At 37.3% G+C, this 15,412-nt stretch overlaps 1 protein-coding gene across 8 annotated transcripts in view; it reads right to left on the bottom strand.

Moving 5' to 3' along the window:
• Window positions 1-15,412, bottom strand: part of SENP7 (SUMO specific peptidase 7) — a 120,730-nt gene that overhangs the window by 38,394 nt on the left and 66,924 nt on the right. The window lies entirely within an intron of this gene.

Below are 15,412 nucleotides of genomic sequence, written 5' to 3'. Positions count from 1 at the left end.
TGAAACCATTTTGAATCAAATCAGGACATCGAGGCAGCCACGACAGCACAACTAAATACACCCACAAAAGAGGACTTCCCGAGCTGCTTCAGAAAGTGGCAGGAATGGTGGAATGGATGTTTTCAGGGTGAGGGGGATTATTTTTAGAGGGGTTGATGGCAATGTGTCTCTTATTGTAATAATTTTTTCTTATTTAAACATTCACCATATGTTTTGATCATACCTCACATGTCTGGATTTAAACCCAAGCAATCACTCTCTTTTGAGTCCACACAGTTAACACTGTTATGATGCCTCTAGGCACCTTTTCACAACCCTCTAGTGCTGCTAAAACCAGAGACTACTGCATTCTTCTTCTACTCTGTGGCATAGATATGCTGAGATAGATGCCTCTGTTACATGGACATCTCTCCTCAGCCTTCAGCTGAATCCAAGGCAGGACCATCTATCTACTCAATCCTCAGCTACTTGAAGGAGACGTAAGAATTTGTGTGTTTATTCAATACCATGTGCAGTCTCCTTGGAAATAGGACCCTTGTCTCAGATTTTCTTCTTGCCTAAACACATCTTGTTAGCATTTCTGTTTCAATGCAGTACCTTCATGAGCTTCAAAGAGTAAATGAGATAAAATCTGTATCTACTTTAAGCTCCCCCTGCAATTTATGTCGGGGATGGGTGGTGGTGATTGGCTTGTGCTATGACCCTTCTCAGGGATTCGCCTGGTATCATCTCCTCCAATTGGTCATTTAGGCTTATTGTTCAGGAGCTCTAAGGACTCTATCCTCCTTCTGTAGAGAAGAAACATTCCCTATAGTTATACTTTTCAAATAATGACATATAGTACACTTTGTTGTTGAAGATTCTGAAATTTAAAAAAAATCCTCGGGCCAGCCGAGTGGCTCAGTTGGTTAAGAGTTGGCTTGGGAGTATGAGCTCTGAGCAGCAGGGCCGCCGGTTCGGATCCCACATGGGCCAGTGACGCTATGCCCTCTACAGCTAAGACTGTGAACAACAGCTCGACCCGGAGCTGGGCTGCCATGAGTCACCCGCGAAAGCATAGGCTGCAGCCTCTGCTGCAGTCAGCTGCCATGAGCTACCATGAGTGGCCGGTGGCCGGCAAAAGCTACCGTGAGCCAACACGAGTGCTTATCCAATGGCTGGCGACTGACTGCCTTAACTGGGAAAAGCGCAATGATCATAATACCAACATAGGCCAGTGAAGCAGCATCCTCCACAACTAGACTAAAGAACAAAAGGACAGCAACTTGTCTGTTCCCCTTCCCCAATTCCCCAATGTTGTTCCCCTCCCCCAATTCCCCAACAAAATTTTTAGAAAGAAAAAAAAAATACACAGGATAATCAAGCGAATACTATGAACAATTATATGCCAATAAATTGAATTACCTAAAAGAAATGGAAAAATAACTAGAAACATACAACCTATCAAGACTGAATCAAGAAAAAGAAAATACGAAGAGACCAAAAACAAGTAAGGAGACTGAATTAGTAATCAAAGCCTCCCAGTACAGAAAAGTCCAAGACCAGATGATTTCATTGATAATTCTACCAAACAATTTAAAAAGAATTAATGTGAATCCTTCCCAAACTCTTCCCAAAAATTAAAAAGAAAGGAATACTCCTAAACTCATTTTAGGAGGTCATCATTACCCTTATACCAAAGTCAGGTAAGGACACTAAAAGAAAACTATAGACCAATATCCCTAATGGCTATAGATGCAAAAATTCTCAACAAAATATTAGGAAACCAAATTCAACAGTATCTTAAAAATAGAATCCTGCACTATGATAGAAAGGGATTTATTCCAGGGGTGCAAGTATGTGTCAATATCCACAAGTAAATGTGATACAACACATTTATAGAATGAAAGATAAAAATTAAACAATTACTCAATAGATACAGAAAAAGTATTTGATAAAATTCAACATCCTTTCATGATAAAACCCTCAAGAAATTGGATACAGAAGCAAAGTGCCTCAACATAATAAAGGCCAACACAACAAACCCACAGGTAACATCATACTCAACAATAAAAGATTAGAAGCTTTTCCTCTGAAATGAGATCAAGACAATGGGTGCTCATTCTCACCACTCTTACTCAACATAGTACTGGAAATCCTAAATAGAGCAATTCAGCAACACAAAAAAATAAAAGGCATGCAAATCAAAAAGGAAGAAGTAAAACTGTCATGATTTGCAGATAATATGAACCTACATGTAGAAAACCCTAAAGAATCCACCAAAAACCGGTTAGAACTAATCAACAAATTCAGTAAAGTTATAAGATAAATAAAATCAATATACAAAAATCAGTAGCATTTCTATACACTACCAGCAAAATATCAAGAAGAGAAATTAAGAAAACAATCCCATTTACAATGCATCAAAAGGAATAAAATACCTAAGAACAAATATAACCAAAATAGACAAAAACCTGTACACTGAAAACTGTATTGGTTGATAAAAGAAATTGAAGACGACACAAATAAATGGAAAGACATTCTGTACTCCTGAATTAGTAGACTTAACATTGTTAAAATGTCCAAAGCAACCCACAGATTCAATTCAATCCTTATCAACATTCCAATGGTCCTTTTCATAAAAACAGAACAATCTTAATATTTCTATGGAACCACAAAAGACCCCAAATAGCCAAAGCATCTTGAGAAAGAAGAACAAAGCTGAAGGAATCACACTTCCTAATTTCAAACCATATTACAAAGCTATAGGAATCAAAGCTGTATGGCATTGGTAGAAAAACAGACACATACATCAACTCAAAATAGAGTCAAAAATAAATCCGCACACGTATGTTCAGTTAACTTATGATAAAAGAACAAAGAATATACAATGGTAAAATAAATGTTGTTGGCAAAGCTCGACAGCCACAAGCAAGAGAATAAAAGTGGACTAATATCTTACATTATACAAAAAAATCAACTCAAAATGGATTAAATAATTGAACATAAGACCTGAAACCATAAAACTCATAGAAGAAAACATGGGGGTAAGCTCCGTGACACTGGTCTTAGCAATGATTTGTGGGCTTAACAACATAGCAAAGGCAACAAAAGCAATGTAAACAATATATCACTCTAAAAAGCTTTTCTTCAGCAAAGGAAACAATCAACAAGATGAAAAGGCAACCTAGGGAATGGGAGAAATATCTGCAAATCATATATCCTAAAAAGGGTTAAAATCCAAAATATATAAAGAACTCATACAACTCAGTAACTCAATAGCAAAAAAAAAAAAGAACTCATACAACTCAGTAACTCAATAGCGAAAAAAAAATTTTTTAAATGGTCAGTAGAACTGAATAATTATTTTTCCAAACAAAACATACACATGGCCAAAAGGAACATGTAAAGGAGCTCAATATCACTAATCATCATGGAAATGCAAATCAAAACCACAATGAGGTATCACTTCACACCTGTTAGAATGGCTATTATCAAAAAGAGAAGAAATAACAAGTGTTGGAAAGGATGTGGATAACAGGCAACTCTGTGCACTGTTGGTGAAAATGTAAATTGGTGCATCCACTATGGAAATAGTATGGAGGTTCCTCAAAAAACTTAAAAATAAAACTACCAAGTCATTCAGCAATTCATCTACTGGGTATTTGTTCTTAGGAAATGAAATCTCTATCTTGAAGCGATATCTGCACCCCCAGGTTCATTGTAGCATTATTTACAATAGCCAAGATACAGAAACAACCTAAGTGTCCATAATAGATAAATGCATAAAGAAAATGTGATACACATACACACGGTTATTATTCAGCAATTAAAAAAAAAAGAAATCCTGCTATTTGTGATAACATGCATGGACCTTAAGGGCATTATGCTAAGTGAAATAAGTCAGACAGAGAAAGACAAATACTGTATGATCTCACTTATATGTGAAATATTTTTTTAAAAAATCCTAGATATGGACAACGGTTTGGTGGTTGCCAGAGCTGGAGGGGGCCAGGATGGTAGGTGGCAACACTCTCCTATGGCAAAAGGGACAAGTTTCTTATATAAGTGTATTGCATATATGAAAATTACTGGGGGCCAGCCGAGTGGCTCAGTTGATGAAGAGTTGGCTTGGGAGCACGAGCTCTGAGCAGCAGGGCTGCCAGTTCGGTTCCCACATGGGCAAGTGACACTGTGTCCTCTACAGCTAAGACTGTGAACAACAGCTCTACCTGGAGCTGAGCTGCCCTAAGTAGTGGGTGACAGCATAGGCTGCAGCCCCTGCTGCAGTGAGGGTCTGCAATGGGCTGTTGTGAGCTACCATGAGTGGCCAGCAGCCGGCGAGAGCTACCGTGAGCTGCTGTGAGTCACTGCAAGTGGCTGTCCAAAGACCAGTGACCAACTGCCTCATCCAGGAAGAGCGCAATGATAATACCAACGTGGGCCAGTGAAGCGACGTCCTCCACAACTAGACTAAAGAACAAAAGGACAGCAACTTGTCTGTTCCCCTTCCCTGATTCTCCAACGCTGTTCCCCTCCCCCAATTCCCCAATAAAATCTTTAAAAGAAAAACAAAATTACTAAGACAGATCTTAAAAGTTCTCATCACATGGTCACATGTCTTGTTAGGGAGACCACTTCATGGATGGGGTAGACGCTTGATCATTGCACTGTACACCTGAAGCTGATGTTGTACAAAATTGTATGTCAACAATAATTGAATATATATATATATATATATATATATATATACATATATATATAGTTACAGGATGTGGAGTACAGTGTGGGGAGTGGAGTCAATGGAATTGTAATAGATATGTATGATATTGGGGGAAGAGGGAGTGGGGTGGTAGATTGGGGGAGGGGGGCTGTCACTTTGAGGGGTAAAAAGCATAACTATTGCACTGTGTTGTACCCCTGAAACTAATTTTTTTTAAATCACTACAAACAGAAGAGAATGAATAATAAAAAAAAAAATTTCTCATCACAAGAAAAAAAAACTGTAACTGTGTATAATGATGGATTTAACTAAACCTACTGTGTTAATCATTTCCCAATTCATACATATAGTAAATCATTATACTTAAAGTTAATACAATATTATCTGTCAGCAATCTATCAATAACACTCACTAGTTAGTTTTTAACAAAAAATTGGGAATTTAATATGGTACTATTAGGTCGTCAGAAAAGTCATAACATATTTTTTCTGTGTTTTTTGTTGCAAAAATGCATAATGACTTTTCCGACGACCCAATATTTCAAACAGCCAAAGAATGAGTTAAATCTTTACACACAATATTCTCACCCATGATAATTATTATTAATTAAAGAACACATTATGATATTATTTAAGTGGATAAAAATTTTGAAATAAAAAACTATGTATAGTTATTAAACTACAGCATTCCCTTGTAATAGAATATATAAAGAAATTACTACATTTTCCTAATTAAAGTTTATTGGGGTGGCAATTGTTAGTAAAGTTACATAGGTTTCAGGTGTACAATTCTGTAATACATTACCTATATATTACATTGTGTGTTCACCACCCAGGATCAGTTCTCCTTCCATCACCATATATTTGATCCCTTTTACCCTCATCTACCACCCTCCTCCCTGCTTACCCTCTGGTAACCACTAAATTATTGTCTGTGTCTATGAGGTTTTGTTTCTTCATTTGTTTGTCTTGTTCCTTTGTTGTTTTCAGTTCTATATACCACATCAGGGAAATCATATGGAAAAAATAGAGAACAATAATTACTACACTTTCAAAACTATTTAACAATCAGATACCAAAAATAAATCAAGGATCCCTGTAAAATAAACTATAAAACTCATATCAAGTGACCTCAAAAAGATTGTGGAGTAGGAGGCACCTACCATCTACCCGTCTAGGCAACAAATGCCCTGGCTGAATCTGTCTGATGCAACAATTTTGGAATTCTGGAGTCTATTGAAGGCTTGCAACTTCCAGTCAAAAGGTTCAACAAGAATTAGAGTTAATTTTGGTCAATTTCACCTCTTCGGATGGTAGCAGCTAATCAACCATCCCCCACCCCCAGCCCTGAGGCAAGAGGCTATGCCAGAGTTCCTAAAACTGTTTGTATGGCTTGCAAAAACCAAGGTGAGCAGTCCTGACAAGTCCTCCAAATACTGGGAATCTGTATTCTCGTCACTAGTTGCTGTTTTTAATCATGGGTGAGCAGACATAAGGACAGGCATCCATTATTGCCTAGCCAACACTCTCCCTAGCCAACTAAAATGACTTTCAGAAGATTTAAAGAACTAGCACCTTCCCCAATTCCCCAACACTGTTCCCTTCCCCAATTTCCCAATAAAATCTTTAAAAAAAAAAAGTAATCACATATAAAGATATTTAGAAAGTCACAAACATAACCAAGGAAAGACAAAGACTTAGAAAAGACCTAAGACCTTATATTTATACATCAGGCTGATCCCTAGAACAGAAACATGTTACCAAAAAAAAAAACAGCAACCCTGGTGAAGGGGGGAAATTTTAATTTCCAGGCTTACCATGTTATAAGATTCAAATGTTGAGTGTTCAACAAAAAATCACAAGTCATGTAAAGGAACAACAAAGTCTGGCCAATCTGAAGAAAAAATATATATCAACAGAACCTGTCCCTAAAAGAATCCAGATGACAGGCTCAATAGACATAGACATTAAAATGACTGTCTTAAAGCTCCTCAGAGAGCTAAAATAAATCTTGAACAAAGTCAAGAAAATGACTTATGACAAAATGAAAATATTCATAAAAAGACAAACTATATATACGAGGTCGGACAATTAAGTTCGCGAACTCATCCCAGAAAAAGTGCTACATACCTCATTGTTGAATATCACTATGGTCACCTTCAAAGTACTTCCCTTGGGAAGCTATGCACCAACGCCAGTGCCTAGTCCACCCTTCAAAGCAATTTTGGAACTCTTTATATGGACTGGCCATCAGAGCTCTTGTCGTATTACCCTTGATATCCCGAATGTCATCCAAATGTCTTCCTTTCAATATTTCCTTTATCTTCAGGCAAAGAAAGAAGTCATTGGGGGCCAGATCAGCTGAATAGGGAGGGTGTTCCAATACAGTTATTTGTTTACTGGCTAAAAACTCCCTCACAGACAGTACCGTGTGAGCTGGTACATTGGCGTGATGTAAGAGCCATGAATTGTTGGTGAAAAGTTCAGGTCATCTAACTTTTTCATGCAGCCTTTTCAGCACTTCCACATTGCAAATGTGGTTAACTGTTTGTCCAGTTGGTACAAATTCATAATGAATAACCCCTCTGATATAAAAAAGGTTAGCAACATCGGTGCAACAAAGTTCGCAAACTTAATTGTCAGACCTCACATGAACCAAAAGGAAAATTCTGGAGCTTAAAGATACACTAATTAAAATGAAAGAAAATTCATTAGAGAGATTCAAAAGCAGATTTGAGCAGACAAAAAAACAATTGGTGAACCTGAAGATATGATAATGGAAATTATCAAATTTAGGAACAAAAAAAAGAAAAATTTAAGAAAAGTGAACAGAGCTTAAGGAACATGTGGTACACCAACAAATGGGCCTATATACATATTATTGGAGTCTCAGAAGGAGAAGTAAGAGAAAAGAGCAGAGAGATTATTTGAATAAATAATCACCAAACAATTCCAAATTTGATGAAAGACATGAATATAAACATCCAAGAACCCCAAGGAACCAGTGGCAGAATAAACTCAATAAGACCTACTCTGAAAAATGTTATAATGAAAACTACTGAAAGACAAAGACAAATTGAGACTCTTGAAAGCACCAAGAAAAAAATGTCTTGTCGCATACAAAAAACCTCAATAAGATTTTAAGCAGATTTCTCATTAAAAAACATGGTAGCTAGAAGGCACTGGATTGGTATATCCAAAGTACTAAAGAAAAAAGCTCAACCAGAAACCCTATATCTGGCAAATCTGTCCTTCAAAAATAAGGGCAAAATTAACACATTTCAAATTAAACAAAAGCTGAAGTAGTTCATTACCACTAGACCAGCTCTACAAGAAATGCTAAAGAGAGTCCTTCACATTGAAATAATAGGACATTAGACAGTAACTTGAAGCCATATGAAGAAATAAATAATTGAAAAATATATGGACAATTATAAAAGCTGGTATTACTGTACCTTGGTGTGTAATTTGCCTTTTTCTACATGATTTTTAAAACTAATGCATTTTTTAAATTATTAGACTACATTTTTTAACACACAATGCATTAAAATATAATTTCGTGCAGTCGATACTTGAAAAGAAGTGAAGACAGAGCTATATAGGAACACAGTTTTGAAAGTTATTAAAGTTAGGCTGCTATAAATCCAAATTAGCGTGTTGTAACTTTAGAATGTTAAATGTAAACTCCATGATAACCACAAAGAAATCAGCTACAGAATACAGACAAAAGGAAATGAGAAGAGAAAAAGTTTCACTACAAAAAAAGGGGAGGGGGGACACAGAAAAAGACAGTAATGCAGGAAATATGAGGCAAAAAACCCTATAAGGCATATAGAAAACAAATTATCAAAATGACAGAAATAAGTCACTCTTTATTAATTGCTTTAAATGTTAATTAAACTCTCCAAACAAAAGACAAAGACTGGCAGAACAGATAAAAATATATATATATGGCCCAACTATAGCCTGCCTACAGAGACTCACTTTAGATCCAAAGGCACAAATAGGTTAAAAGTGAAAGGAAGGAAGAAGATATTCTACGCAAATACTAGCCAAAAGACAGCAGAGGTGGCTATATTAATATCAGACAAAATAGATTTTAAATCAAAAAGTTTACATGAGACAAAGAAGAACATTAAATATCAGTACAAGATTCAATACAACAAGATAATTTAACAATTGCAGTGGACTCCTGAACAACACAGAACTTAGAGTGCCAGCCCCTCTCCCCCATGCAGTAAAAAATCTGCATGATTTTGAATTCCCCAAAGATTTAACTACAATTGTCCTTTAGTACCCACGGGGGACTGGTTCCAGGACCACCACCCCACCATGAATACCAAAATCCATGGATGCTCAAGTCCCTTATATAAAGTAGCATAGAACAATCTACACAGTTCACCCTCTACATCCATGGATTCCCAACCACACATCAAAAATATTGTTTTCAATCTGACTGTGGTTAAATCCACAGAGGTGAAACTCAGGGACAGAAAGGGCTAACTATACATTTACTGGGGGGAAAAAATCCACATATAAGTGGACCTCTGCAGTTCAAATCTGTGTTGTTCAAGGGTCAACTGCACGAATATTTACACACCTAATTAGACCATCAAAATACATGAAGTGAAAATTGACAGAACAGAAGAGAGAAATAGACAGTTCTACAATAATAGTTGGAGACTTCAATACCTCACTATTAACAACAGATAGAATAACCAGACAAAAAATAACAATTAAAGGACATGAACAACACAATAAACCAACTAGATCAAAAGGACATACACAGAACATTCTACTCTACCCAGCAACAACAGAATACACATTCTTCTCAAATACACATCAGACATTCTCCAGGATAAACCATACTGTAGAAAACAATTAAGTCTCAATATACTTAGAAAGATATACCATACAAAGCATCTTCTCTGACCACACAGAATGAAGTTAGAAATCAAGAACAGAAGGGAAACTGGAAAATTCATATTTGTGAAAATTAAACACTACACTTTTACAACCAATGAGTCTAAAAAGAAAACACAAGGAAATGAGAAAAGTCTAAAGGATAAATGAAAATGAAAACAACATATCAAAACATATCCGGTGGCCGGTTGGCTCAGGTGGTTAGAGTGCAGGCTCATAACACCAGGGTTGCCAGTTCGATTCCCACATGGGCCAGTGAGCTGCGCCCTCCACAACTAGATTGAAAACAATGACTTGACTTGGAGCTCAGCTGTGCCCTCCACAACTAGATTGAAAAAAACGACTTGACTTGGAGCTGATGGGTCGTAGAAAAAACAAACTGTTCCCCAATAAAGTTTTAAAAAAACATATGGGACACAACAAAAGCAATGCTAAAGGAAAAATACGTAGCTGTAGATTTTTATATTAAAAAATAAGAAAGAGGGGTGACCAGTTAGCTCAGTTGGTTAGAGTGTAATGCTGATAACACAAAGGTTGCCGGTTCAATCCCAGCATGGGCCACTGTGAGCTGCACCCTCTCTAAAAGAGTCAATTATGCCATTATAGCATGAAAGCAATGTGTAACCAATGACCATGGCTGTTCCCCAATAAAATTTTTTTTTAAATAAAAATAAGAAAGAGCTCAAATCAACCACCTAACTTGCAACTTAAGCAACTAGAAAAAGAAGAACTAAATTCAAAGATAGAAGAATGGAAATAATAAAGATTAGAGCAGAGATAAATAGAGAATAGAAAAAGAAAAAAAGGATATCAACAAAACCAAAAGTTAGTTCTTCCAAAAGATCAACAAAATTGACAGAGCTTTAGCTAGATCAACTAAAAAAGAAAAATATTCAAATTAATAAAATCAAAAATGAAAATGAGGACATTACAACCAATCCTACAGAAATAAGGACTATAAGAGACTACAATAAACAACTGTATGCCAACAAATTGGATAATCAGGATGAAACAGACAAATTCCTATTAACACAAAATTTACCAATACTGAATGACAAATACAAAATCTGAATAGACCCATAACTAGTAAGAACATTGAGTCAGTAACCAAAAACCTCCCAACAAAGGAAAGCCCTGGGCCTAATAGCTTTAACTGCTAAATTCTACCGAACTCTTCCAAAAAATTGAGAAGGATAAAATACTTCCTACCTCATTCCATGAGGCCAACATTGCCCTGATAATAAAGCCAGACAAACATTACGAAAAAGCTACAGACCAATATCCCTTATTGATGCGAAAATACTCCAAATAGAATTCAACAGCTCATTATGGTTATACACCATAACCATGTGGATTTCTACCTGGAATGCAAGGGTGGTTCAACATTCAAAAATCTATCAATGTTATAGACCACTTTAACAAGATCAAGGAGAAAAACCACGTGGTCATTTCAATTTATGCAGAAAAAGTGCCTGACAAAATTCAACACCCTTTCCTGATACAAAAAAGAAAACACATTCAACAATCTAGGAATACAAGGAAACTACCTCAACATAATAAAAGCCACAAATAAAAAAATCCACAGTGAATTTTGTAACAAATAGTGAAAGGGTTTTCCTCTAAGATCAGGAATAAGACAAAGTTACCTACTCGTACCACTTCTAGTCAACATAGTACTGGAAGTTCTTGCAAGAGCAATTATGCAAGGAAAAAAAAACAACTGAAACTGAAAAAGAAGAAATAAAATAATCTATATTCACATATGACATGATCTTACATGTAGAATACTCTAAAAATTACATACAAAAAACTGTTAAGAGTTAATAAATGAAAAAAGGAAACTAACAAAACAATTCCATTCACAATAGCTTCAAGAAGAATTTAAAACTTAGCAATTAACTTAACCAAGGAGGCAAAAAACTCATAAAATAAAAAATAAAAACATAACTGAAAGAAAATTAGATATTAATACATGGAAACACATCCCATGTTCATGGATTGAAAGAATATTGTTAAGATACTAACCAAAGCAATCTACAGATTTAATGCACTCTTATAAAAATTGTAATGCTGTTTTTTGCAGAAATAGAAAAAGCTAGAAACCCAGAGTCTTTCAGTCAAGATGGTGGAAAAGGTAAAAATGCTGTGCTGGCTTCCTCCCATGACTACATCAAAATTACAACTAAATTACAAAACAACTGCCATTGAGAACCATATGAAGACCACCTGAACAGAACTTCTATAACTAAAGGTATAAAGAAGAAGGCTCATGGAGACTGGTAGGAGGGGCAGAGACTCTAAAGGAGCTGGTCTCACTCCCTGATTTAGAATCAGGGGGGATATCTCAGCTGCAGAGGTCACCCCTGAGGAGCAAGGAATCCCAGCCCCATACCAAGCTCTCCAGCCCAGGGCACAAGTGCTAGGGAGGACTCCCCATAACATGTGGCTGTGAAAATCAGCAGGAATTGCAGTTTAGTGAGACAGAGGGCTGCTGGAGTCCCAGGCATTTCTCCTAAAAGACCCACGTAAAGGGCCTACCGAGTGGCTCAGTTAGTTAAGAGCTTGCTCAAGAGTGTGAGCTCTGAGCAACAAGGTTGCCGGTTCGATTCTCACATGTGCCAGTGAGCTGCGCCCGAGCTGAGCTGCCGCTGAGCTGCCAACAGGTGGCAGGATGGCTCAGCTGGTAGAGCACATGCTCCTAACAACAAGGTTGCCTGTTCAAGATGGTGGGCTACTCCCACCCCCAACTAAAGACTGAACTCGGCACTTTGAGCTGAGCTGCTTCCAGGGTGGCTTAGGGGATAGAGCGCGCACTCTTAACAACAGGTCTGCTGGTTCAACTCCCACATGGAATGGTGGCTACGCCCACCCACAACTAATTGAACACAGCACCTTGAGCTGAGCAGCGTAACTGGACCTGGAGCTGAGCTTGCTGCGCCCTCCACAACTAAGATTGAAGGACAACAACTTGGCTTTTCCCCTCCCCCAATTCCCCAATAAAATCTTAAAAAAAAAAACAACCCACGTACAGAATTACTCTTTGACACGCACTTGCTATGAGCTCCAGCACTGGGGCAGCAACTTAAAAAGTGCCAGAGACATACAGAGAGAAACTGAATTTGTCTGGCCTCAGGAGGGGCACCATCCTGGATAGAAGTGCTGCTATGTGCCATTATTCCTGTGTCAAGCCCTCTCCACCCACCCAGACTGCAGGCACAAGTGGGCACCAAGTCTGAATCCATCAACCTATCTAACACTGCTCATCCCACACTGGAGATTGCCTGAGACACTGCCCCACACAACTTGCCGGCCTGTCCAAGCCACTTCCAATGGCGTTGCCATACAAATGGCCATCTTGGAATGCACTGCAGACTTTCCTAAAATCTCTCAAAGGCTGACACATCCAAAACAAGAAGCAACTGGCCTCACCATGCCCTATTCCTCTTACTAAGCAGCCCCAAGCCCAGCACTAGTAGTAGCTGGCCTCAGTTCACAGCTTAGGGGTGGAAAAAGTTATTTCATGAAAATGGAAATGAGAAAATAAAGCTGGAGTAGCAATACTTATACCAGACAATTAGACTTTAAACCAAATGCTGTAACAAGAGACAAAGAAGGACCCAGTAATCCCACTTCTGAGTATTCACCTGAAGAAACCCAAAATACTACTTCGAAGGAACATGTGCATCCATATGTTCATTAAAGCATTGTTTACAATAGCCAAGATATAGAGGCAACCTGGCTTTCCATTAATGAATGAATGTATAAATAAAAGGTGGTACATATATACAATGGAATATTACTCAGCCATAAAAAAGTATGAAATATTGCCATCTGTAACAACATGGGTGGTCCTAGAGGGTATTGTGTAGAGTAGAGAATGTCAGACAGAGAAGACAAATGTCACATATGTGGAATCTAGAGAACAGGATAAAGAAACCAAACAGAAACAAGCTAATACATACAGGGAGCATTTTGATTGCCTGACTGGGGTGGGGGTGGGGAGGTTGGGCAGCCGGATGGGTGAAGTGGGGAGGGGATTAAGAGATACAAATTGGTAATTACAAAATAGTCATGGGGATGTAGAATATAGCATGGGGAATATAGCCAGTGGTATTGTAATAACTATGTATGGCGTCACATAGGTACTGGACTCGTGAAAATGATCACTTTGTAAGTTACATAAATGTCTAATCACTATGCTGTACACCTTAAATTAATATAATATTGTATTTGTATGTCAACTGTAATTGAAATATGTCAACTGTAATGTCAACTGTAATTGAAAAATAAAAAATTATTTTAAAAAATACTGAAAATAGAGACATTGTACAACTTGTACAACAATATTCACAATAGACAAAAGGTGGAAACAACCCATAGACATTTAAACCAAACTACGGAAATGCAAAAAAGGAATCAGAACTTCAATTAGAAAAGTAATTTCCAGACTCTTATTCTGGATAGTATAATGCATCACAAATTAAAACAGTAGTTGACTGACCTATTTCTAAACTTGGGGTTGAGAAGGTCTTTCCAAGAATAAACCAAAACACTGACAGGTTTTACAAAATACAGTTTTTAAATTTCTATACTATAGATGATACTACAAATAAAGTAAAATTACTAATAGGAAGCTTGAAAAAAAATTGCAACAAATATAGCAGAGTTAATACCTCTAATAAGAGTTCTTACAGGGGCCGGCCGAGTGGCGCGATGGTTAAGAACTGGCTTGGGACGCCAGCGGGCCCCGGTTCGGATCCCACATATGAGGGCCAGTGACACTGCCCTCNACAGCTAAGATGCTGAACAACAGCTCAACCTGGAGCTGGGCTGCCGTGAGTTGCCGGCGACAGCATAGGCTGCAGCCCCTGTGGCAGTGGGCTGCCATGGGCTACCATATGTAGCCAGCAGCCAGGGTGAGCGGCCAGCAGCCGCAGTGAGCGGCCGTCCAGAAGCCGGCGACTGATGTGCCTCGCCTGGGAAGAGCAATGATGGTGCCAACTTGGGCCAGTGAAGCAACGTCCTCCACTACTAGACTGAAGAACAAAAGGACAGCAACTTGTCTGTTCCCATCCCCCTAATTCCCCAATAAAAATCTTTAAAATAGAAAAATAAATAAATAAATAGAGTTCTTACAAATCAATAGGAAACATATGAAAACTAAAGAGAAAACTCATATAATAAAAAAATCCATCTTTACTAAAAATAAAGAATAATTGAAATGAAAACAATTATATTTATTTTCCCCAGCAGGCTATCAAAAAAAATTTTATAACACCTAATTCTGGTTAAAATAAAGGAGAATGGTAATATAAAGATTTATAAGAATAAATATTCAAAGACATATTGATAATCCACTTACTGTAGTACCATTGGTATACAAACAAAAAATGACGCATATCCTAAATGTCTACTCAAGAGGAAGTACATATACATAAAAAGATAAAATAAATCTCTATGTATTGATGTGGAAGTTATCAAATTAAAAGAAAAAAGCTGATCCTCTCATTACTCCTCCATCATACCTAGGTATTATTACCTCATTTTATAGATGAGGTAAACTGAGGCATAGAGAAAGAAGTTAAGCAAATTGCCAGAGCTGCAATTCAAGCCTGTACTAAGTTAAACACAGGTATGGCATTAATCACAGTGCAATATCATGGTAAAGACAATAAAAATATCAGTTAAAAGTTGTTACATAAGTAATATAAAAGTTAACAAGTATCTGCATGTTAAAATAATAAATTTTCATCTAGAAAAAAACAAATATGCTTCTTGAGGGAGACCA

Source organism: Hipposideros armiger, unplaced genomic scaffold, assembly GCF_001890085.2.
Source record: "Hipposideros armiger isolate ML-2016 unplaced genomic scaffold, ASM189008v1 scaffold_125, whole genome shotgun sequence".
Lineage (NCBI taxonomy): Eukaryota > Metazoa > Chordata > Mammalia > Chiroptera > Hipposideridae > Hipposideros > Hipposideros armiger.
This window is presented reverse-complemented; position numbering and strand designations above follow the sequence as displayed.